Source organism: Heloderma suspectum, chromosome 2 (assembly GCF_057233095.1).
Source record: "Heloderma suspectum isolate Gila_16-S chromosome 2, 16-S_ref, whole genome shotgun sequence".
In the NCBI taxonomy this organism is placed as follows: domain Eukaryota; kingdom Metazoa; phylum Chordata; class Lepidosauria; order Squamata; family Helodermatidae; genus Heloderma; species Heloderma suspectum.
The window spans coordinates 304,131,238-304,154,911 of record NC_139459.1 but is presented as its reverse complement, the minus strand read 5'-3'; the positions used below and the strand labels follow the sequence as shown (position 1 = coordinate 304,154,911).

General features: G+C 44.5%; 1 protein-coding gene across 5 annotated transcripts in view; it reads right to left on the bottom strand.

Moving 5' to 3' along the window:
• The window catches only part of CHCHD6 (coiled-coil-helix-coiled-coil-helix domain containing 6), a 294,049-nt gene that overhangs the window by 59,566 nt on the left and 210,809 nt on the right, over positions 1 to 23,674 (bottom strand). The window lies entirely within an intron of this gene.

The window sequence follows — 23,674 nt, the reverse complement described above, 5'->3', positions numbered from 1 at the left end:
CATCTTGACCCAATTAGCCAATGTTGACATTTTGTAGAAAATGGAGATCTTGCCTCCATCATTCATGCTTTTGTAGCCTTAAGGACTGGCTATCACAACATGCAGCAGGGGGACACATGTGGGAAAGTTATACATGGTTTGTGAAGCTGGGACCATTATGTTTGAACCAGCCTGTAGTGTAGGTCATAAATACTAAGGGCAACAGTGGTGATTCAATAGATTGGATGGCAAACGAATGAACTAATTCAGTTCCTGAGCTTGAAATTCCCGTTGTAGTGCCTTTACTGCTTGATAACATCTCCCTACAAATTCAAGCAAAAATCCACGTGCCAGACCTGAGGACTCATAGTTTCATTCTTTCCACAGAGGCATGAAAGCTGCTGAACACTTTTTCTTTTGGGTGTACAGAGGTTCAGTCATTGTAATATAGCAGGGGTCCCCAACCTTTTTGGATCCATAGGCATATTTGGGAATTTGAGAAACTGCTGTGGGCACCCCCACAAAATGGCTCCCACTGAGGATGTGGCTAGTCACATAATGGCTGCTATGGGGGCCTGACTAGTCAAAAGACAAATAATTCACTCAAGAAACTGAGTAAAAGCAGAGAAAGGGTCTGAACTCCAAAGCCGATCCACATATTTGACCCCACAGAAGCACAGTAAAGTACCCATTTAAGGTTTCAATCCTATGCATGCTTACATGGAACTTAGTGGGAATTACTTCTGAGTAGGCTGACATAGGATTGCTCTGCCCATTTTACACACACACACACACCTTTTCCCAGCCCCAAAGGAAAGGCAAATGTCCCCGAAGGAAAGGCTGAGCCACTCTGTTACCCACCTGGCACCCTTTCCTCCTCCTCTGCCAGCAGAGCCGTCACCTGGGAAGGTGGTCTATGTGAGCACATGTGTGTGAAGAATGAGAGAAGGGGCTGGGAAGGGAGAGAAAAAGAGCAATGCTAGGGGTTGTGAGGAGGAAGAAAGAGTGAGACATAGAGGTGAGAGGGAGAGAAAGAGCAGGGCTAGAAGCTAGAAGGGGGAGAAACAGTGAAGAAAAGAGGTGCGAGGGAGAGAGAGATTGTAAGGCTAGAGGCTAGGAGGGAGGAAGAAATAGCAAAGCAAAGGAGCAGAGAGGAGAAAGGAGCAGAGAGGAGAAAAGAGCAAGGCTAGAAGTGAAGAGAAACAGCGAGATAAAGGGGTGAGTGGGAGAGAGAGCAAGGTTAGGGGCTAGGAAGGGAGAGAAAGAAGAGCTCTAGGGGCTAGGAAGGGAGATAAATAATGAGGCTAGGGATGGGGAGTGGAGAGAGAGATCAAAAGGGAAAGGTCTGTGTGGGCAGAAGAAGATTGGGTGGGGTCAAGAAGCAACTCTTTCTTTCTCCTACTGCCCTCTGAACAGTTTATCAGCAGTAGGTTCAGGAACAGGAAGGAGAACCAGGTGCCCTAATGTTTTTCAAGGTTTTTATTTATAATAACTATTTGAAGGGGACAGGGACTGGAGAGCTTAGCAGACACTATTGGAAGTTCCCACGGGACGATGTTGGAGACCCACTCTTGAGTGATGAAGGACCAAGAATTCCTTTTGACTAAAACTGAATGTGGTTTTGAAGTAATATCAAAGTTAGGAGGTGTCAAATGAACCACCTACTTCAATAGCCTGTCCCCAAATCTGCATAATCTATTCTAGTGCCTCTTGTATGGATGTGTCCTGTCCCTTTGGTCCTCAGGAATAATGACACCATCAATTCAGATGCCATTGCCTCCATGGCCCAGCCAACGACTCATACACAACATTCCGCTTTATATGGCTTGGAACTGGTGACAGGTCACATGTTTGCAAGCTCGCATCCTGCCTTCATTGAGGCCATCTTGACAGCATGATCCATGTGCCAAAGCACAAGTGATGCTAACATTCCATACATCATTCTCGGATGGATGATTCTTGCCCTGCAGCCCATGGCTCCACAGCAAAAGGGCTTTGAGGCTGATTTTCCTTCAACTCTGCTTCTCAACCAAGTGACTGACCATCCCTTTAGTGTTTCTTCAGGTGAATGTAGAACATCCAGGCCTATCCTGTTCTTCACCATCCACTCCACAAAACATCAGAGATGGAAGTACAGGTCACCTATGCTTCTGCAGTTGCCACTTCTGTTACTTCTCTGCTATCCAACAGGAAGAAAGACTGAGATCCTAAGTTTCATAGCTACAGTCTTACCCTCCTCCTTTTACTGAGTTAGCTAAACCAGTAGATGCTATATTTTGCTCTAAGAAACTTTAGGATATTGAGCCAGAGTGGTGTATAGATCAAAGAAGATTTGGGCCTGGGTTCAAATCCCTACAGAGCAATGAAGTTCATTGAGTGACTTCCGGTAAATCACTTTTCTCAACCTAACCAACCTCTTAGGACTGTTGCAAGATTAAAAATCTGATAACCCCATGCATGCCACGTTGATGTCTTTGGAGGAAGGGTAGGAAGGAAAGTTGACAAAAGATAAGGAAGATGTTAGGCCTGGATGAAACGGAAGGTTTCCTTCCATCAGCCTTCCCCTGAGATAAAGCACAGAGCAAAAAGGTGATCTCACTACATTTTGATACACTGAGAGTTACCAAATCCAGAAATCCCCCCTCTCCCTCTTCATGCATTGCCTTTATTTAATAAACGAAATCTCATCAACTTATGCTTCTTCTATTATCACCGCTGACATCAATCTGATAATATTGGCTTGGCATGGAATCATGCTATTATATGTCCTCCTGATATTTAATTTAAGAGAAACGTCTGCAGTGGGGTGAATATGTGAAGCAAGCTTTTTATTACTGGCAGTAGTAAGGACGGTGGGAGTGAATTAGACATTCATCTTAGTCAGAGCTGATGTAGGAGCTCAGGAGAGCTTCTTTCTTTAACCCTCTCTTGACTGCTTAGCAGTGGCAGGTTACGGCTGCTCTAGCCAAGGGCTGCATTCATTTGTTTCAGCGGATTTGGCTTGCTATGTAGATTTACAGTGAGGGGAGGAAGCACCAAGTGTCTCAGAAGTTAAAACAAGTATCTTCACAATCAATTCTCAACTATTGCATTTTGGGAAGTGCTAGACAGATAGTTCAATCAATCAAGAACACATTGTTTCATCCCAGCATACACAGAGCCAGCCTGTGTTTGCAATTTCTGGCTAAAACCAATTTGTGGCATCCACGTTTTACAAAGAGCCAAAAAACAGCCACAAGGCAAAGCAGAAGTTGCTTGCCAGCAGTTCAGCCAACTGTGCCTTGTAGGTTGACTGCTATGGAAAAGAAAGCATAGATTTGGGCGTAGGAGACTGATGGGAAAGGTTAGTGTCTGCTCCATCAGGGATAAAAGCCCAAGGGTGTTCAGCACAAAAGGAGGGCTAAGCTGAAAGAACATTGAGCAAGGAAGGGGTTTAATTCTGATTTCTGGACCATAGGTGACAGAAGTCCTCATTTAATTATGACTGAATAATGCAGAGCTTGGATACATCTCCAAGGAAGGGAATTCATGCAATGTAGCCAAGCAATGGGTGGCAATTTCGTATTTGCAACCATCTTGAGTGGGACAGCTTGCCACTGGGAAGCTACCCTCTGCAGTACCACAACGTGTTCGCCCCTTAAAAAACTAGGAGGTAGGCAGTGACCGGACAATGTCTCAGTACATGACCTTGCTGTATACAGCCTTGCCACACAGGCAGAGCGCTCTGTCTCCCTCTGAAGATTGCACTAACTATATACCCGGGAACTGGAGACTAATCTTGATTGACATAAATACCATAACAGTACTTGTAGGAAGAGAGGATAAGTACTTGGCTTTCACATGACGTGCCATTCCCATTCTTTTTTTGATTGGCATCATCATTATTCATAAACCAGAACTACACTAAGGGATCCTGAAGAGAAAGAACGATCTATCCTAAGGACTCACGGCAAAAATACCCTCATCTCCAAGTCTTTCAGTATAGTGAGAACTGTGCAGTACTTGTCTAGTTTCAACTTCCGAAGTTTCCCAACTAGCTTTACATTCTAGACTTAACACCTAAACCTCTTACAAATTCAAGAACTTCCTAATCTAGGCATTTGCTTCACACCAGACTTTTCCTCAGCCTGTAAATACGAACAATACCTGCTGCAGTATTCTTCAAGTAAAAGAAACTAATCAACTGAGGACCTAAATGTTTCAGTGGGGGTTGGGGTATCCTTTAGGACCAGTCACTTAACTTAATTCGGTACTTCAAGGCAGAAATGATCTCAGGGAGAAGGAACAAAGGACTCTAAGAACCCATGGCCCATGGAAGCTCCCCATCTGGCCCATGGAGGTTTTGGCGCTCCTCTGCGGGCCCCACTCACTCCCCTCCCTAAGTCCCACACACTGGAGGGTACCAGGGACTTGGGGTGGGGAAGGGAATCACTCTGTTGTCTTCCATCATTGACTGGAGATAACAGGGGATTCCACTGACCTAGTGCTTTGCCCAAGCCTTCCTCCACTGGGGAGGACATCGTGTGGGAAAAGCGGCCCCAACTGAGGTAGTGGCTGGAGTGCTCCTCCAGCCACTGCCTCAGTTGGGATGGCTTTGCTGTGTGCGAGCTTTTCCCAGCCAGGGAAGGCTTGTGCGCAATGCAGCTGCTTGACATCGCCCAGCCCGCAGAGGGTGTGTGTGTGGTCATTAGCCCAAAATATGTTTCCCACCCCTGCTCTAAGAAATAAGGAAACCCCATGAAAGTAAATAAAATACTAAGCAATGAGGCTGTGTGTGAGATGGAGAGGAGATGTTTTGGAAGTCTGTGGGATCCAAGCAGAAGTCAACTGAGAAAAGTCCCCTTCACTATTTGCATCTAGATGGCAGCTACCAAGTATTTCTGACTGCGCACTGAAGATCAAGGAAGAACACCCTGCACTCCCCTCAACCACTGCACTCATTTGTTGGCTCCACACTGGTCTATGGCAACTGCATAAACCAGTGCAAACTGAAGCACCCCACACATTGTATCTATTGGAAGGGCAGGAATAACACATGCAATCAGAGAGTCATCTGCACATATTCATATGCATAGCAGCTACTGGGAAGGGGAGATGCATGCAAGTCAAGGAATGGCAAGCACTTTCCAACATTATGGAGCAGGCAGGGATTGCTCACTACTAGGAGACTGTCATGTGTGGCACCCCCATGTGCTCTAGCCTTAAAATGCCCGGGAAGTCTTAGGTGGGGACTTGTTAGAACCTGGGCATGACTACATCAGTTGAGCAGACTAGTCCACACAGGAGCATTTCATATACAATATCTCTTTGTAGAAGAAGTGTGTGCACATGGTTAATGCATGACAAATGCATATGAGCCTAGTTTGCCATGTGGTGCAACTGTGATTATTGCTGGAATCCTGCCACATACATATGTGGAAAAAATTGTTACACATTATGGTGTACAGATGGCAAGCAGACTGTTTTCCAACACATGACAGAAGTGATATCTGTGTGATAAGTGACCCTGAGTGGTAAAGGAAGAAGGACTGTCGTTTATTATGACTACAAAAGTGTTTCAGGCCTGAGACCTAATACAGGCTCCAGGTCAATGGAACCCTAGCTCAAATTAAGCCCTACAAGCAAGGTTCTCTCGTAAAAGGCTTAGTTGGATGCAATAGAACAATCCAAATTCTCTGCGTGAACTGCAGATTTCAAGAGCATAGTAGTGGATGCTTTTTTTCAGGGATGGGGAACGTGTGCTCCTCCAGATGTTATTGGACTGCAACTCTCACAATCCCTCACCATTGGCTATGCTGGCTAAGGGTGATGGGACTTGCAGGCCAACAACATTCGGAAGGCCACACGCTCCCCAACCCTGCTTTATTGCATCACAGAACTATTATGATAACTGTGTAGGATAGATTGAGAAATTTGCTCTTTTCATATCTTCCCATGAGACTACTTCACCTGGGAGAAAAGTGCAATTGCGGAAGTAAAAAAACTCAGTAGCTGTTGCAGGAAGAAAGCCTCTAAGAGGAAACTTCTGATTTACAGCTTTTTTTTGGTTCAACAACACTTCAGTGTGAGGTACAGATAGAGGTTGCAAAAGACCCTGTCATAGTGCCTGACGAAGGCCATGCAGCACGTGAAGCTTTTGCTCCTCATCATGCAAAGTTCAAGATGCAAGAAGTGTACAACTACTTCCTGAGTAGTAGTCCACAACTTCTGGGGTTCCTAACCCCTTATATCCTTAAGAGGAAAATAACATTGATGTTTGTTTGCTTCCATGCCACGATGGGGTTAACAGAACAGACTCTCATACCTACAACCACCACATACCATCTAAGCCAAAGTCACTAAGCTCCTAAGGCTGACTAGCAAAAAGGAAAGATTTAAAATTAGAAACCACACAGCTTCTAACTACATTGGAAGTCAAACAGAAATGAGTCAGAACCATGTTGTTGGATAGAACCCTCTGAATCACAAAAGGAAGTTAGGTAAAATCCCACAAGGCCAAGAGAAGAAAAATAATATAGAAAGCAAGGAGACAAATGGCTACAGCATCTTGAAGACTAATTGGTTTGTTGTGGCTTACGCTTTCATTGTTAATAGCCAGTCTGAGTTATGGAGCAGGTATACACACTGAGAAGGTGTATACAGCCTCATTTGAGAAGGTGGCAGGTATACACACACACCGATGTACACTGGTGGATAAATCAAGTTAATAAGTCACAAACTAAAGGGAACAAGAGGACAAAACCACACCCTCTTTGATGGAGTATTAAATATGAACATGGTAAGTAGAAATCAAATGTTTTGTTAGGAGGAACAGAGCAAGCAGTAACTGCCTATAAAACAGAGCATAGCCCTACAAATGCCATTAGCAAAGCTTCCGTCAGGAGCGCCCTAGCTGCCTCTTGCAGTCCCCACCAATAGCCAACTCAGGACACAGATGATGAGGATTCTTTCCGAGGCTTTATTACTTCATTACTTTATGACTCTTTCAGATACTAATCCCTAGAGACTAAGCAAGGAACAGCACTGGGGAAAGATAGCAGAATAGCCTAAGCTCCAGGTAAGGCAGTTGGTCCCCATTTGAGAGGGTACCACGGGAAGACCCTGAACTTATGGGCTATGGAGAGATCCTCCCTCTTTCCCTTGGGTCCTCCGGATGTGACCGTTGCTTGAGCGCCAAACGAGCAGAACGCCTCCTTTCGGCGCCCTCCATCTGTTGTCGCTCCCTGCGTCTGCGCCGAGCATCCAGCAAGCCACCCTCCAGCACTCTCTTGCTGCCAGGGTCACTATCTATCCCAGGAATGCTGGCAGGAGGAATCTCTGCCAGCTGCTGTGCTTGTGAGAGATGAGCAAGCTCTTCTCCCATTGATTGCTGTTCTTCTTCAGAATCAGAACTGCTCTGGGGCTCTATGGGCTCAGTTTCCACCCTGACATCATCCCCGCTCCCATAAGGCCCCCCCTCATGCTCCTCCCCTGGGGGGAGTACTTTGTGGGAGTACAGCTGGTGGAAGCGCCTCAGCAGCAACGGAGCATGCACATTTTCCGCGGGTTCCCAGTGTCAGGGTGGACACTGAGCCCATAGAATCCCAGAGTAGTTCTGATTCTGAGGAAGAGCAGTCGCTCCTGGGAGAGGAGCGCGCTCCTCTTTTCCAGGACCAACAGCTGACGGAGATTCCTCCCACCAGCATTCCTAGTTTAGTTAGCAGTCCAGGGAGTGACCAAGCACAGATAGCAGACTTGGTGGATGTGCGATGCAGACGCAGACGCAGAGAGCGGCACCAGATGGAGGGCACAGAAAGGAGGCAAAGTGCCAGGTTGGCGCGCAAACAACGGCTGCGCCCAGAGGCTCCAAGGGAAAAGGGGAGGGACTCTCCCTAGTCCTTAAGTTCAGGGGTCTGCCAGTAATTCCCTTTCAAATGGGGACCAACTGTTCCAACTTAGGCATAGGTACTGTGCTGCTCAGATCTAGTTGCAATCTGTATAGTTGTTAAGTTGTAAAAGAAGAATAAAGCTTTGAAAGGAATTCCTTTGTCTGTGTCTGGACTTGGCTACTGGTTTAGACAGAGAGAGACCTCCAAGGAGCCCTTGACACTCAGGATCGCTCATCTGGCCCATACCCCTTCCAGTCCACCAGATATTGCAGGCAGCGCGAGAAAGGCGGGAGTCCAGAATCTCTGCGACCTCAAACTCCTCCTCCTCCTCCACCAGCACTGGCGGGGGGGGGGGGAGCCTGCCGAGCGATGAGGGTCGCCAGAAACCAGGGGGGACAGCAAGAACCGATGAAAAACAGGATGGATCTTCATGGAGGGGGGGAGAGCCACGCAAAAAGCAACAGGGTTAATCTGGGCCGTAATCTGGAAAGGCCCCGCGCGGCGAGGCGCAAGCTTCTTTGTGGTCGAGTGAGAGGGGAGGTATTGGGTGGACAACCAAACCCAGTCCCCCAGTGGCAGAGACGGACCCGGCTGGTGCTGCCGGTCCGCAGAGGCCTTGTACGCTGTCTTGGCTTGCTCTAGGGAGTCCCGTAAGAGGTGGTGTACTGCTCGCAACTCCTCTAAAAAGTCATGGGCCACCGGCACCGAAGAGGGAGCTAGGGTGGATGGGAAAGCCTTGGGGTGGTAACCAAAATTGGCAAAAAATGGAGTTTGGTGGGTGGAAGCATGGCAGGCATTGTTATAAGCAAATTCTGCGAGAGGCAGCAAGGAAAACCAGTCATCTTGCTGGTAATTGACATAACAGCGCAAATATTGCTCCAGAATTGCATTGGTGCGCTCGGTCTGACTGTCCGTCTGTGGATGCTGGGCGGAGGAAAGATGGAGCATCACATAGAGAAGCCCAAGTAGCTCCCTCCAGAAATGGGCAGTGAATTGCCCCCTATCCAAAATGAGACCTTTGGGCCATCCGTGGAGCCGGAAAACATGCGCCAAAAAAAGCTCCGCTGTCTCCCTGGCTGTGGGCAACCCAGAGCAGGGGATGAAATGGGCCATCTTAGAAAACAAATCCACCACCACCAGAATAGTGGTCTTACTGTGTGAACGAGGCAAGTCAGCGATGAAGTCAAGGGAGAGCGGTTTCCAAGGTCCTGAGGGGTTAGGCAGGGGGTGAAGCAAGCCTGTGGGCTTGCCTGAGGGGGCCTTCGCCCGCTGGCAGGTTGGGCAGGAGGCGACATAGGTCTTGACGTCCCGACACACACGAGGCCACCAAAAATCCCGCGTCACTCTGTGCAGGGTCTCGGCGAAGCCAAAACGCCCAGCGGTGGGGGAGTCGTGGCACTGATGGAGGACCTTCTTGTGGAGGGGTCTAGAAGGCACATAGACCTGGCCGGAATGGTAAAGAAGGCCACCTCACAAAGAGAAGGGGGTAGAGTGGGGGGGGTAGAAGGTAGCCCCAATGCCTCCACTTTTGTGCGGACAAAAGCATCCTGAGCCTGTTCAGAGTGAATAAGCTCCTCCCAAGAGTGAGGGACCGCAGCTGCCACCAGGCTCTGGGGGGGAAGAATCAGAGAGGGGGGGATTTCCCTCACCCCCTGGCTGGAGGTGACTTCAGCCCCTTCTCAAAGCTTGTCCTCCCTACTCCAACAATATACATTCAACCATTCAAAATGCACACCTGAGGAAAGATGCTATCTATCTGCTCTGCACTGCTTTCAATGGGATGCATATCTGAATATTCATCTCTAGAATGTGAATGGGGATGACCATGACCATCTGCTTGTCCAGGACAGTGAAAGCAACACAGTGCTGATGGATAGCATCTGCTGTTGGACCTGCATTTTGATGTGCATCCTATTTAAGCTGAGCAAGTAAATGATAGGTGTACAGAAATCTGTTTCTGTGCACCAATCTCCTTAGCTGAATTAGCATGCCTGTCTTGCTGCACTACGCTGGTGGCTTCATTGCCTGCCAGCATGGCATGGCAAGACAGAAACACCTGCCTTGTTGCCTTGGCAATGGTCCTATGTATTCTCTTTTCTCACCCTCCATTCAGAGTAAGGACAATGCAAATGCCTCATTTGCCCTCAGTGATGTCGCCACATGGCCAGATCTGATCGGCTATGTGATCTTCTGATATCATCATGCTAGCTGCACGATCTCTGACTGGCTGGGATCACATAGGCAACAAGAAAAACATTTTTGTTTTGTTCTTAATGGCCTGAAGCAGCAACAAAAAAGATGCAAAAATATATGCTTTTGTGGGTATCTGTTGAACATTTTTGGCTCCCCAAAGACCCCATTCTTTACAATTCAGCTAAGTATCAGGGTAGTAAAAATAGCTTTTGGGTCTGGTGGATGCTGATACTGCTTTGGGACTACTTGTTGCGTGCTTGTCTCTATTCAGCCTCCAATGCCCTTTTCCATCAATTTGGGAAGGAGGAAAGTAAAAAAATATTAAAAGAACTTTACAACTAGATCCAGTCAATACAACAAGCAAACTCTTTCAGTAGGAATACAAACTAAAGAATATCAAAGCAGACTATATTCCTGAACTTTAAAAAGTTTCTCACATTTCAGTTTTGCCAGTCTAGAACAGAGCCTAGAGAGCATGCATTCTCCATAAGGAAGTGGCATTTTTCACAAGTCAACACAGGGCTTCAGAGATAAATATAGAAAACTATACTTGATATGAATATAGAAAACATGCAGCAAGTCTTTGCATGCTGAGATCATACTGAAGATTACTATCAGGCGTGCGGATCAAGAGCTTTAGAAACCTATAGATTACACATTATTTTACCTGATCCTCACTGCCAACACTCCTAGAAACTTGCTAATGACATCTAGATGTGTGTGTGTGTGTGTGTGTGCGCACGCTGGGGGCTGGGGAGAGGTTAAATAGCGGCCCTAAATCAGAATTGGCTTCAACAAAATGTGGGATTAGTACTTAGAAATGTGAATTATACTTCTAGGCCTGCCTGAAGAACTTTGGTTGTTGACTGAGATAAATAGTAGTTCACGGGACCAAGATACTTTTTTCCTCTGCAAGAAAGCATGGTTCAAAATCAGCCAACTGAATAGAATATGCACAGTTCTATGGGGATACCTTCTCAGGAAAGCTGTATCCTCACATCTTCAGGGAAACCACCCAGGAAGTCATAAATTCTCTCCAGCAAAAGACTTCAGATATTAAAAACCTCATGATTTAGCCTTGAACTCTTGTCCTGTTCAACCCTACCCCCTATGAGAAAATTTTACTCTTCATAACAGAAGCATCACACATGCACAGTGAGTGCATAATTGAAAATCATGAATACCATTACTGTTCAAAGCAGCAGACAATGCCCTTGAAATCAGTTGTTGCTGAATTAATGACCAGATTGTTAAGAATGTTACCTCAGCTTTGCCTTGGGCTGCTAATTAACCAACACGCCATTAATTCACAGGTAACAAGAGGTTTCTCATGCCTTATTACTTTTGACATCTTTAATTTCGCCATTCTTCTTGGAAAGCATTCCCAGATGATGCCAGCTTCAAAAACTAACCTTCACCATCACTATTACTACACCTCACTCTTAAAATGTATCCACAAAAATTACAATTTGAAGAATTCTGGATGGGAAAGCAAAAAGGTTAAGCAATCCCTTCTCTAGTACGTGGGGACAGGTTTAAAATATAGCTTAGTCAAGGTCCTGAAATATGAACTTCTTCAAAATAAGTCATCACTGTTTTCCTCCTATATAAATTCCAAACCTGTTCATTCTACAGTACCATTCTCACTACTACTCCTTACAAAAAAGTAACATTTCGTTGAGAAACACATGCTACTTAGCAAGGGCTGTACTATATTAACCTTCTGAGTTTTGTTTGAAATTTAGTTATTTGAACCAAGCTCCAAGACCACACCCGAAATATTTAAGTGCTATGCAATTTTTTTTTATATACTACATTTTATATCCCACCTTTCCTCCATCATGGGACCCAAGACAGTGTACACAGAGTTTCTAGGCAGTCTCCCATTCAGGCACTGACCAGACCTAGGCCTGCCTAGTTTCAGTAAGCTTGCTGCATCATGTGCCTTAAGACCATGCCCTGGAACTAGAGATGTACAAGAATTTTGTTTCTGTTTACAAATCATGCAAACATGTCCCATTCACAATTCCAAATGCAAACATGAGCAGGAATGCTCTTTTACTGAAAATGGTTTCCAAATTCCAAAATGGGCAATCGTGTTCAAAAAATGTGTATTTAAATAAATGTGCACGTTGAGATGTGCATTTTTCAAAATATATGCATTTTCACATCTTAGTCAATGGGGGAAAATGTGCACTTTTGAAGAATATGCACAGAAATGCACGCTTTTCCCATTCAAAATGCACACTTTATCCATTCCAGTGAGCAGAAAAACAGGTTGAAAATGAAAATGAGACCAAGCCAAAACAAATGTCTAAGTGATTTTCAGAGAATTTAGGCAAGTTCAAAAATCACTCAATCACCCATCCCTACCTAGGACTTCATTTAAGTTTGTTTTTAAAATAAAAATGAGCCACTGAAAGCACAGCAAATTTCCAGCTCTCTTTAGGTGTTGTTCCACTGTTCCCTCAAAATACTTGTGCATATACTGCATAGAAACCTGAAACGCTGACTTTTATCTAGAGAATGTATGCAGATGGATGCCAGTAAACTGTCAAACACGGAAGGCATTCCTGAGTGGGTCTACAAAACATTTATTTTATCAAAATGGGATAGGCTTTCATGATTGTCATTGTAATTTATCAACACAAAACATATTTATTCTACATAGTGTTTATTTCTAACTCAGAAGACCTTAAGACATCGTCACAGTAGCATCAAACCGGTGCTGCAACAATGACCAGTTTGTAAAATACAGTCATCGCACTTTTTGTCACTTGTAATCTATAGCTCTAACCTACAACCCAAATCACATCAACAGTGTATACACTGCGAGGGCAGTACTCGACAATCTGAGATGATAAGCATTCAGAATAGTAGCAGGTGTGAGGCCATGTAGAGTAGGAGGAAAATCTGGCAGTTTAGCAGAAGCATGCTTTCTAGAAATGCTTCAATATAGCTGCCGTCACCTGCGTAAGGATTAAGATGCATTTTCAAGAAGAGCGACTGGATTATTTTTGGTGGAGCGGTTAAGCCAGGATTTGATCAAACACTGCACTTTGAGTTAAAAGCATCAAACTTCCTATGGACATGCAGTGATAATGCCTAAACATTTCCTGATATGGCTCCCCCACATACACATCTACTCCTGTTCTGAAATAAATGTGTTTTAATTTTTATGCTACTCACTTACAAATGAATATTCTCTTCATTGAGGAATGTTCCCAGTGGTGACTGTAAGGTCGCAATAGGATTAGATGAGATATTTAAATTGAATTTACCCAGACAAAAAACACAAAACAAGGACTGTCCATGTTCACAATGTAGCATGAACCCGCATAACATCACTAAGTAAATAAACATGCAAGTGTTTCAGCAGAAAATGGTGTTAAACAATGAAAGATACTATCTTTGAAAAATCATTTTATATCCATCATTAAGCTAATATTAACACCACATAAAACCACATGGTTGAGGCAGGTCTACCACCTTTCTTCCATCTCTTGGGGTACAGACCTTGCTAAAAATCACATTCAACATTGTTCATCACATAGGGTGCTTCCAGATGGAGGGTTCCTAGTGCTAACATTCAAAAGGCATTGTGTAGCTATTTCTTTTTCTTCTTCTTCCCTTAATGGAATTTTTCAAGTAAGAGAAAAGACAGGAAAACAGGTGGGAAAATACAGGTAGGCTACAAATGGAAGATGTCACTATCTGGACCTCCAGTAAAATTTCATGAATGGCAGTGTGATTGCATACTATAAAAGCCTTGTCTGGAAACATTCACAGTAAGAAGTTTGTCCTTACCTGTGGACTAAAAGATAGAATAACACATCTGTTAGTCTCCTAGCCCTCAGGGGGCATTGCTAACTGGGATCCATTTTTTTTTTTTTTAGTGTGTGTCAATATAGATGCATGCTGAGTATCATACTTTTAACCCGAAGGACATAATTTTAGGTTTAACTGCTGTGCTATTTTAAGGAGTTCCATCACTTCCACTGTGATACACATATACTCACCCAGCATCAACAGCTGGGAAAACAAAAGACTCCTCATGATCCAGTATAAATGTTCAGATTAAGAAGCATCACTCCAATGCATTTGAATCCTATGTTGAAAGAAACATGCAACATGAGGAGAGAAATTCCTTCTTTCTTCTCCACTACATTTTAATCCCACCTTTCCCCCAAGGGGCTCAAGGCAGCATACATGGGTGTTCCCCCTCCATTTTATCCTCACAGCCACCCTGAGAGGCACACTCCCAGTTTGCACATAATGACAGCCCATGAATTAAACAACCGATGGGCTGTCAGGCATGAGCAGGAGAGAGCAGATGTGCTGCCTGAAGCACACCAGCCACTTCTGCTTTTAATCAACAACCTGTGATGGGCTCCTTCAACAAACCATGGTCTGGGTTTGCATGTCATACTCAACAACCTACGAAGGAGCCAATCATAGGTTGTTGATTAAAAGTGAAAGTGGCGGGCACATGGGAGGCAGTGCACTCACTCTCTCCCACTCATGCATGAAGACCACCCAGTGATCTTCATGGGTGGGTGAGGATTGGTCACAGAGCAGCACCTCGAACCATCATTCTCAGAGGATTCTGACCCCTTGTCCTCAGAAGAGGCTCCAGAGTCAGCTGGAGAAGACTCAGCCATGGAAAGGCATCATGACACTTCTATCTCCCCAGGACCCAGTTCTCCAGAGGAACCTCAGGGACCTGCTCCCTTGCATGTAGAGGAGGCTCCATTAAACACTGGCAACTTCCTATTTAAGCTTCAGCCCTGGTCTGATTTTTGTTGGAGCAACATACAGACAATCCTGCCTGGTTTCCAGCCCCAACATCACTCAGAGCTTTCTGCAGTGCTGATCTCTTTCTGCCTTGATTCCTGAGAAATGTGACCCAATCTGATCCCTGCTCAAGAACTGATCTCTAACAAAACCCTGCAACCCAAGCTATATCTCAGAGAATGATCAGAACTGATGGCCTGAATGGGACAGGATTTGAAACCAGGTCTTCCTGACCCTCCCCTTCATGGACCACTGCCTTGTTGTGGCGAAGGGGCTTGCGTAACTCAGTGAAGCCATAAGCTATGCCGTGCAGGGCCACCCAAGACGGACAGGTCATGGTGGAGAGTTCTGACAAAATGTGGTCCACTGGAGAAGGAAATGGCAACCCACTCCAGTATTCTTGCCAAGAAAACCCCATGGAACGTATCACAAGGCTTAAAGAGATGATGCCGGAAGATGAGCCCCTCAGGTCGGAAGGTGTCCAATATACTCCTGGGGAAGAGCAGAAGGAATTTCCTCTGCTGGGTTTCGAAGAGGCAGAGGAACTAGAGATCAAATCGCCAACTTTCGCTGGATCATGGAGAAAGCAAGAGAATTCCAGAAAAATGTCTATTTCTGCTTCATTGACTACACTAAAGCCTTTGATTGTGTGCATCACCACAAACTGTGGCAAATTCTGAAAGTGATGGGAGTACCAGACCACCTTACCTGTCTCCTGAGAAACCTGTACGAGGGTCAAGAAGCAACAGTAAGAACCAGACATGGAACAACTGAGTGGTTCAAAATTGGGAAAGGAGTACGACAAGGCTGCATATTGTCACCCTGCTTATTTAACTCATATGCAGAGTACATCATGAGAAACGCCGGGCTGGATGAATCACAGCTCGGAATTAAGATTGCCGGGAGAATTATCAACAACCTCCGATATGCAGACAATACCACCCTAATGGCAGAAAGTGAAGAGGATCTAAAGAGCCTCTTGTTGAGGGTGAAAGAGGAGAGTGCAAAAGCTGGTTTGAAACTCAACATTAACAAAACGAAGATCATGGCATCTGGCCCCATCACTTCCTGGCATATAGAAGGGGAAGAAATGGAAGCAGTGACAGATTTTACTTTCTTGGGCTCCAAGATCACCGCAGATGGTGACTGTAGCCATGAAATTAAAAGACGCTTGCTCCTTGGGAGGAAAGCTATGGCAAACCTAGACAGCATAGTAAGAAGCAGAGACATCACCTTGCCGACAAAGGTCCGTCTAATCAAAGCTATGGTTTTCCCAGTAGTAATGTATGGCTGTGAGAGCTGGACTATAAGGAAGGCTGAGCGCCGAAGAATTGATGCTTTCGAACTGTGGTCCTGGAGAAGACTCTTAGGAGTCCCCTGGACTGCAAGGAGGTCAAATCAGTCCATCCTAAAGGAAATCAACCCTGAGTGCTCATTGGAAGGACAGATACTGAAGCTGAAGCTCCAATATTTTGGCCACCTAATGCGAAGAGAAAACTCCCTGGAAAAGACCCTGATGCTGGGAAAGACTGAAGGCAAAAGGAGAAGGGGATGGCAGAGGATGAGATGGCTAGATAGCATCACCGATGCAATGAAGATGAACTTGAGCACACTCGGGGAGAGAGCGCAGGACAGGAAGGCCTGGCGTGCTATGGTCTATGGGGTCACGAAGAGTCGGACACGACAGAACGACTGAACAACAACAACTTCCTGACCCTACTCCAATACTCGAATCATTAACTAATGTGACTAGTGCAAGCTTCATTTATTTTAATGTGGTTTGCAGCAATGCAGAGTTTTGAACATAAAAATCATGTTATTGTTTCCTTGTGTTGGGAACTGGTACAAAGTAGGGCAGCAGCTGGGAAATACCACACTGGACTATCTCATAAGGTGGTAAATTCTTCTCATCCCAACATGGTTGTCAGTAAGACACAACTTTTTTTAATTTAGCCTTTGAAATTATGTAGTTTTAATGTTTTTAATGTTCTTGCTTTTTATTGTTTTAAGGTTTTATGGTATTAAATTGTTCACACTGCCTTGATGGCTTTATAGCAATAAGGGGGTATATAAATGTTAATAAAAAATAAGATCCAAGGTGTGAGGAAATACCCTCTCTCTTTTGACCATCCAAAAACAGAAATGTGCTTCCTGTTACTGTAGTTCTAAGTCACTTGTTCAATGTTTTGCTTCCTGTTATGGCCTTCTATAATAATCCTTGAGAAAAGGGGAAAGGGGTAAAATTTATCTTGGCCTTAAAAGGCCACTGATGAAGTATCAAAGTAAAGAATATAAACCAAGTGTTACAGAACTAGCTGGATCTTAAGTTCGGACATCTAACTTCGCCATAATTCCATATTTCGAAGGCCTAAAATTTCTTGGAAAAAGCTTGCTTCCTTTCATGTCTGCATGCACTGCCTTTTGTGAACTGAGTCTTCTCTCCCTATCAGATACCTCCCAATTACTTCATTTCCATTTCATCCTGTTGGATACATGATGTTAATAAGTGTAAATAGTTGCAGGAATGTCTGACATCCTGGCAGACTACTCTGGGTGAAATATACCTGACTCCACAGTGCCTAATAGGTGCCATAACGCAGGGCCTGGAATTACATCATCACTGCCGACTGGCAGGTGCTAGGCTTGTCCTGTTAGCAGTGGTCACAGAAGAGGCTCACATTAAAAATTGGACTGGAGCCTCACTCCTCCATTTTCACTGATTTTATCCATTACAAGGCAGAGCTAAATACCATGAGATTTCTGATTTCCTTAAAGAATCAGTTTTAACAACAACAACAACAACAACTGTGCTTGGGTTTATATATACTCACTCTCTCATGCCAGTGCTTTGCTAATGCTATGAAGAGGTTTAAACTATCCTTAAATAGGTAGGTTCAATAGCTTCAGCTATGGGGCAGTATAGAAATGTAATAAATCAATAAAATTAACACTTGTGGGCTCCCACAATTATTGGGTTCCTTTCCACTTGTAGCATTCTACGTGCCTTGGAATTACTAGAGGGTGGAAACTATTAAAATTTGTTGTATAATTGGGGGGGGGGTACCTGTCCCCCTCAGCAGAGGATGAGATGGCTAGATACCATCACCGATGCAATGAATATGGACTTGAGCATGCTCCGGGAGAGCGCAGGACAGGAAGGCCTGGCGTGCTATGGTCCATGGGGTCACGAAGAGTCGGACATGACTGAACGACTGAAGAACAACAACAACAACAACCTGTCCCCCACCTTGAACCCAATCTCCCACATTCAGGCTCCTTAAAACTGACCCTCCCCCATTTATAATTGAAACAATATTTTACAAATATTTTAGTGTGAACATTGTGGAGCTGCAATCCTCAAGGGAGTAGAAGTCTCCTTTTGAGTATGGGGGTCTAAGGCTTCGCATTTGTCCTCAGGATTTGGTTCCTGTAATAAGCTTGATATTGTTCCATTAAAATTTCTACTAATATTTAACACTTGTTTAGTGCCAATAGACTTCTAGGCACTGTTGAAACTGCATTTAGATAATAACAAATGTTAAAGTGTATTTTCACCTCCGAACAGGAGTATTCAGGGTTTCAGCCAGCCAGCCACGCCCTGCTCCAATAGGCCATTCCATTCCAACTCACTCTTGGGTTTTTTTTTTCTTTTCCATCTGTCAGTCAACATTATGGGGTTAATGCACTGTCCTCATTGAGGTGTGTGTCCTTTTTTTCCTCTCCTTTTAGTTTTTCCCCTTTAAGTTTATTATAATTGGGGTGGTGGTGATGGTTGTACTTCTACAAATCTCAAGAAACTAAGTATGCCAATACCTCCCGCTCTTACTTTTCAGTGGCCCCATTTTGGATATGTTCTTCTTATCCTGTCAGCACTCATCACGTGAATATGCATTACATCTCTGTTTCACCCATCCTCCAAGGACTTCACAACAACTCCATGAGGTCCAGAGTCCAGAAGGGAAGCTGTCACTCAAAGAAAAAGGCAAGTTCCAAGTCACCCTGAAGACTAGAAGAACTTACTGCCACTATTTGAATAATATTTGCCTATGCTTTTTATATCCATTTTTCTTTGGATAGCTTTAGTGGATAATTACTACAATTTAGCAGCTTGTAGTCCTATTCAAAAAAAATGACCACAAGTCACTATTATTATTATTTTTTTAAAGATTCATATGTTACTCCACAAATTGCTCACATGGATTTCATTAACAACCTCCTCCTCCTTCCAGTGTCATGCTGTATATTAGAATATAACCCGATCCCTTAAAAAAAAGGGGAGGGTGATTCTACCTATATTGTATAGGTAGAATCATCCCAAAGCTTCTTGCAAGTAACCTCTGCTGTTGTTCAGTCATTAAGTCGTGTCCGACTCTTTGTGACCCCATGGACCATAGCACACCAGGCCTTCCTGTCCTCCACTCTCTCCCTGAGTGTGCTCAAGTTCATATTCATTGCATCAGTGATGCTATCTAGCCATCTCATCCTCTGCCGTCCCCTTCTCCTTTTGCCTTCAATCTTTCCCAGCATCAGGGTCTTTTCCAGGCAGTTTTCTCTTCGCATTAGGTGGCCAAAATATTTGAGCTTCAGTTTCAGTATCTGTCCTTCCAATGAGCAGTCAGAGTTGATTTCCTTTAGGATGGACTGATTTGACCTCCTTGCAGTCCAGGGGGCTCGTAAGAGTCTTCTTGTCGAGGGCTCCTTGGAGGTCTCTCTCAGTCTAAACCAGTAGCCAAGTCCAGACACAGACAAAGGAATTCCTTTCAAAGCTTTATTCTTCTTTTACAACTTAACAACTATACCGATTGCAACTAGATCTGAGCAGCACAGTACCTATGCCTAAGTTGGAACAGTTGGTCCCCGTTTGAAAGGGAATTACTGGCAGACCCCTGAACTTAAGGACTAGGGAGAGTCCCTCCCCTTTTCCCTTGGAGCCTCTGGGCGCAGCCGTTGTTTGCGTGCCAACCTGGCACTTTGCCTCCTTTCTGTGCCCTCCATCTGGTGCCGCTCTCTGCATCTGCATCGCGCATCCACCAAGTCTGCTATCTGTGCTTGGTCACTCCCTGGACTGCTAACTAAACTAGGAATGCTGGTGGGAGGAATCTCCGTCAGCTGTTGGTCCTGAAAAAGAGGAGCGCACTCCTCTCCCAGGAGCGACTGCTCTTCCTCAGAATCAGAACTACTCTGGGATTCTATGGGCTCAGTGTCCACCCTGACACTTCTCCAGCACCACAGTTCAAAAGCATCAATTCTTCAGCACTCAGCCTTCCTTATAGTCCAGCTCTCACAGCCATACATTACTACTGGGAAAACCATAGCTTTGATTAGACGGACCTTTGTTGGCAAGGTGATGTCTCTGCTTCTTACTATGCTGTCTAGGTTGGCCATAGCTTTCCTCCCAAGGAGCAAGCGTCCTTTAAATTCATGGCTAGAGTCACCGTCTGCCGTGATCTTGGAGCCCAAGAAAATAAAATCTGTCACTGCTTCCATTTCTTCCCCTTCTATATGCCAGGAAGTGATGGGGCCAGATGCCATGATTTTCGTTTTTTTAATGTTGAGTTTCAAACCAGCTTTTGCACTCTCCACTTTCACCCTCAACAAGAGGCTCTTCAGATCCTCTTCGCTTTCTGCCATTAGGGTGGAATCGTCTGCGTATCTGAGGTTGTTGATCATTCGCCTGGCAATCTTAATTCCGACCTGTGATTCATCCAACCAGCGTTTCTCATGATGTACTCTGCATATAAGTTAAATAAGCAGGGCGACAATATGCAGCCTTGTCATACTCCTTTCCCCATTTTGAACCAATCGGATGTTCCATGTCTGGTTCTTACTGTTGCCTCTTGACCCTCGTACAGGTTTCTCAGGAGACAGGTAAGGTGGTCTGGTACTCCCATCTCTTTAAGAATTTGCCACAGTTTGTTGTGATCCACACAATCAAAGGCTTTAGCGTAGTCAATGAAGCAGAAATAGACATTTTTCTGGAATTCTCTTGCTTTCTCCAAGATCCAGCGAATGTTGGCGAATTGATCTCTAGTTCCTCTGTCTCTTCGAAACCCAGCTTGTACTTCTGGTAGTTCTTGGTTCGCATACTGCTGAAGCCTAGCTTGTAGGATCTGGAGCATCACCTTGCTGGCATGTGAACTGAGCGCAATTGTACGGTAGTTCGAACACTCTTTGGCGTTGCCCTTCTTTGCAATTGGAATGTAAACTGACCTTTTCCAGTCTTGTGGCCACTGTTGAGTGTTCCAAATTTGTTGGCATATTGAATGCAGCACTTTAACAGCATCATCTTTTAGGATTTTAAATAGCTCAGCTGGAAGACTGTCATGTCCGCTAGCTTTGTTGTTAGTAATGCTTCCTAAGGCCCACTTGACTTCACTCTCGAGGATGTCCGGCTCAAGTTCAGTGACCGCACTATCATGGCTATCAGGGACATTCAGATCTTTCCTGTATGGTTCTTCTGTGTATTCTTTCCACCTCTTCTTAATCTCATCTGCTTCTGTTAGGTCCCTGCCTTCTTTGTCCTTTATCATGCCCATCTTTGCACAAAATGTTCCCTTGAGATCTCCGATTTTCTTGAAAAGATCTCTAGTCTTTCCCATTCTATTGTTTTCCTCAATTTCTTTGCATTGTTCATTTAAGAAGGCCTTCTTGTCTCTCCTGGCTATTCTCTGGAACTCTGCATTCAGTTCGATATATCTTCCCCTTTCTCCATTCCTTTTTGCTTCCCTTCTTTCATCAGCTACTTGTAAAGCCTCCTTAGACAGCCACTTTGCTTTCTTGCATTTCTTTTTCTTTGGGATGGATTGAGTTGCTGCCTCCTGAACAATGTTACGGACCTCTGTCCATAGTTCCTCAGGCACTCTGTCTATCAGGTCGAATCCCTGAAATCTATTCCTCATCTCCACTGTATGATTTAGGTCATACCTGAATGGTTTAGTGGTTTGCCCTACGTTCTTCAATTTAAGCCGAAATTTCGCAACAAGAAGCTCATGACCTGAGCAACAGCCAGCTCCAGGTCTTGTTTTTACTGACTGTATAGAGCTTCTCCATCTTTGGCTGCAAAGTACATAATCAATCTGATTTTGATATTGACCATCTGGTGATGTCTATGGGTACAGTCACCTCTTGTGCTGTTGGAAAAGAGTGTTTGCTATGATCAGCGTGTTCTCTTGGCAAAACTCTATTAGCCTTTGTTCTGCTTCATTTTGTACACCAAGGCCATGCTTGCCTGTTATCTCGGTGATTTCTTGACTTCCTACTTTAGCATTCCAATCCCCTATGATGAAGAGGACATCTTTTTTTGGTGTTAGTTCTAGAAGGTGTTGTAGGTCTTCATAGAACCGATCAACCTCAGTTTCTTCGGCCTCAGTGGTTGGGGCATAGACTTGAATTACTGTGATGTTGAATGGTTTGCCTTGGATTCGTACTGAGATCATTCTATCGTTTTTGAGATTGTACCCCAGTACTGCTTTTCCCACCCTTTTGTTGACTATGAGTGCTACTCCATTTCTTCTAAGGGATTCTTGCCCACAGTAGTAGATATAATGGTCACCTGAATTAAATTAAATTAAAGTGAAGTAACCTCTACTTGGGGCTATATTCCTAGATGCAAAAGAAATCACACTTTTCACATACATCCAAGCTATTTCTTCCAACTCTATCATATTTAGAGACTGTCAGATCCCAGAAATCTCCCACCCCCTTTTAATCTACTGCAGAGTTATATGCACACGAGGGTACCTTTTTCAACTGTAGAAATCAGCCATAATTCACTGTTTCAACTTCAAAGCCTATCAAGAACCCCTTTACCTTATGCTTGTGTGTGCAGTTTTCTTCTCTGTACAGAGCCCATGGGCATACCATACCACATGTCAGTTTCTCTAACACAGTAACTTTAAATACTCATGCCCATTAAGTTTAAAGATCCTGCAATCATTAAATGGAACTCACAGATATGTGGTCCCATATGGAGTAAATCTCTCTGGCAACATATCCACTGGAACACTGCCTTGGATTCAAGGCTAATTTCTAGTGGGACAGTATGATAAAGGGCATTTTTAAATGAACAGTGATAAAAAAGTGCATAGAATTAGTAGCACCCTCAGACAGGCATGCAAACAACAGAGTTCTTGATGAGCAGCTTCAGAAGCTCACAAAATAAGGCGGGTCTCCAGAGAAAGCTATTTGGCTTCACAACGGTTTTACCTTTTTAAAACATCTTAATCCACCAGACACCATCATGCTTGTGCATTATTGCCTTTTAGAGAAAGAGTATGTCATGTATCCACACCCATCCTTACTGCTTCCAAATTTAATAATAATGAGGCGGAGGAGGAGGAGGAGAACAGATAAGTCAGTACTCACAAAAGAAATGAAATTTTCAAAACCACCAATGGAGGATACATCAGGAACACCTACACTAAGCAACAGCATCTTTGTCGATGGCCCCCTCCCTCCCTCCCTGCCACCCCTTAACAGATTCAGAGATTGTAAAAACATTTAATCCTCAGAAGCTAATCTAAATGCAACACTCAAAAATAGACAAAAACAATGTGGGGGGGGGGGAATTGGCCACTGCCGTTTGGGAGTCTTGCTTTATCCCAGGAGCGAGTGCATTAACAGAGCTTGGAATGAAATGCCATTTTATTCTCTGTAGCAGGGAGGGGATTAACAAGTTGTCTTCTCTAAACCTAGTCTGCGTCATGGCTCTCTGAGCACCGAGAAAAGGACAGGGAGTGAAGTAAAAGGTGGGGAGCGCTGGCCTTTTATTTACATGCTTCTTCTTTTGTGGGTGATCACTGATGTGAAGAGTTTGCTAAACAGCAGAATGTGTGTGTGTG